Raw genomic sequence first — 2,500 nt, 5'->3', positions numbered from 1 at the left:
AAGGGTCTGGGCGTGAGCCTGCCTGGAGCCGCCGTCGGTGCAGATCTTGGTGGTAGTAGCAAATACTCCAGCGAGGCCCTGGAGGGCTGACGCGGAGAAGGGTTTCGTGTGAACAGCCGTTGCACACGAGTCAGTCGATCCTAAGCCCTAGGAGAAATCCGATGTTGATGGGGGCCGTCATAGCATGATGCACTTTGTGCTGGCCCCCGTTGGGCGAAAGGGAATCCGGTTCCTATTCCGGAACCCGGCAGCGGAACCGATACAAGTCGGGCCCCTCTTTTAGAGATGCTCGTCGGGGTAACCCAAAAGGACCCGGAGACGCCGTCGGGAGATCGGGGAAGAGTTTTCTTTTCTGCATGAGCGTTCGAGTTCCCTGGAATCCTCTAGCAGGGAGATAGGGTTTGGAACGCGAAGAGCACCGCAGTTGCGGCGGTGTCCCGATCTTCCCCTCGGACCTTGAAAATCCGGGAGAGGGCCACGTGGAGGTGTCGCGCCGGTTCGTACCCATATCCGCAGCAGGTCTCCAAGGTGAAGAGCCTCTAGTCGATAGAATAATGTAGGTAAGGGAAGTCGGCAAATTGGATCCGTAACTTCGGGATAAGGATTGGCTCTGAGGATCGGGGCGTGTCGGGCTTGGTCGGGAAGTGGGTCAGCGCTAACGTGCCGGGCCTGGGCGAGGTGAGTGCCGTAGGGGTGCCGGTAAGTGCGGGCGTTTAGCGCGGGCGTGGTCTGCTCTCGCCGTTGGTCGGCCTCGTGCTGGCCGGCGGTGCAGGATGCGCGCGCCTGCGCGGCGTTCGCGCCCCGGTGCTTCAACCTGCGTGCAGGATCCGAGCTCGGTCCCGTGCCTTGGCCTCCCACGGATCTTCCTTGCTGCGAGGCCGCGTCCGCCTTAGCGTGCTCCTCCGGGGGCGCGCGGGTGCGCGGATTCTCTTCGGCCGCCATTCAACGATCAACTCAGAACTGGCACGGACTGGGGGAATCCGACTGTCTAATTAAAACAAAGCATTGCGATGGCCCTAGCGGGTGTTGACGCAATGTGATTTCTGCCCAGTGCTCTGAATGTCAACGTGAAGAAATTCAAGCAAGCGCGGGTAAACGGCGGGAGTAACTATGACTCTCTTAAGGTGGCCAAGTGGCGGCGGTGTGGCTGCATCCGGACTTGGCTTTTCGAAGTGCGGTCTTGATGTAGTCGTGCTGCTGCTGCGAGGTGCCTTCCTTGGGTTATGGTTACAGGGAGAGTGATGCGCAATACATGGGCCTAGCCCTCTTAGCCTCTCCTCTCCTGCGGTCTTCTCCCCTTCTCGTGGGCCCGCTGATTTTCGCAGAGTGGAAGACCGCACCAGGGGCTTGGGGGGGTTACCAGCCCCCCCTCGCATTATCCCTTTTTTTAGTTGGGGGCAGTAACCAGAGAATAAGTGGTGGCCCTTCCGCTGAAGGTGCCACCCCAACTCCCCCAGCACCTAGCCGGCCAACCGGCCGTGCCGAAAATCTTGTAACTTTTGCAGCAGTATACGCCTGTAGTGAGTGCCACCGCAGCTTCACCACCAAGAATGGTCTCGGGGTCCATCGCCGCCGCCAACATCTTGCGGCCGCCAACGCGGAGATCGTGACGGAGAGGCATCGCGCGAGGTGGACGGAGGAAGAAGTCCTGTCGCTCGCCAAGGCAGAGGCCGAACTGTTCCTCGAGAGGGACGCCCGGTTCTTCTTTGTAAATCAAGAACTCATCAGGATGTTCCCCGACCGAACGCTTGAGGCAATCAAGTGCCGACGGCGGCAAGCTGCCCACAAGCAGCTTGTCCGCCAGTTCATGGAGGCGCTTGAGATCGGTCGGGGGGAAGAGCCGGCGTCCCGCCGGGGAGCAGCGAGCCCGCTGCCTGACGCGGGCGAGGCCGCTGCGCCGCCCGTCGACGCAGCCGAGGACTTCGCGGCCGCCACCACCGGGCCGCCGCCGGAGGGGCCGACTGACGCCGCCATCTGGGAGCATCTGGCGGGGCTACCTGCTTCCGCCCAGCGTTTCTCTGCCCTGGATCGAGTCATAGGTCTGGGGCGGGGCACGCCGCCCGATGTCATCCTGGGCATGCTCCCGGATGCCCTTGCGTCGGTCGGGTCCAGAGGGGAGAGATCGATCACCAGGACACAGCGGCCGCGCCAACCATCGAAGCGGCCGCCTGCCGCGCCGCCGACGCAGAAGCGCAAGCGGCGCCGCTGGGAATACGCGAGAACGCAGGATGCCTTCCGACGGTCGCGTGCACGTTGCGTGCGCGGCCTCTTGGATGGCACCCTGCTCCAGCCGCCACCTGCCATCCCTGGTCTGCTGGACTTCTGGGCGGACCTCTTCACTAAGAAGCCCGTCTCCACCGCGGGCTTCATTCGTGACCGCCTCCTTCCGCACTCGGAGCCTGTCGCTCTTGAGTGCCTATGGGGGCCGGTCACACATGAGGAGGTCGCTGCCGCGTTGCCGCCCAGGGGATCAGCAGCTGGGCCGGACGGCCTTACCCCA

At 63.0% G+C, this 2,500-nt stretch overlaps 1 pseudogene; it reads left to right on the top strand.

Moving 5' to 3' along the window:
- LOC126475607 (large subunit ribosomal RNA) overlaps positions 1–2,500 on the top strand; it is a 7,963-nt pseudogene that overhangs the window by 1,760 nt on the left and 3,703 nt on the right.

This window comes from Schistocerca serialis, chromosome 4 (genome assembly GCF_023864345.2).
Source record: "Schistocerca serialis cubense isolate TAMUIC-IGC-003099 chromosome 4, iqSchSeri2.2, whole genome shotgun sequence".
In the NCBI taxonomy this organism is placed as follows: Eukaryota; Metazoa; Arthropoda; class Insecta; order Orthoptera; family Acrididae; genus Schistocerca; species Schistocerca serialis.
The sequence above is the reverse complement of the archived record's forward strand: the minus strand, read 5'-3'. Positions and strand labels throughout refer to the sequence as shown.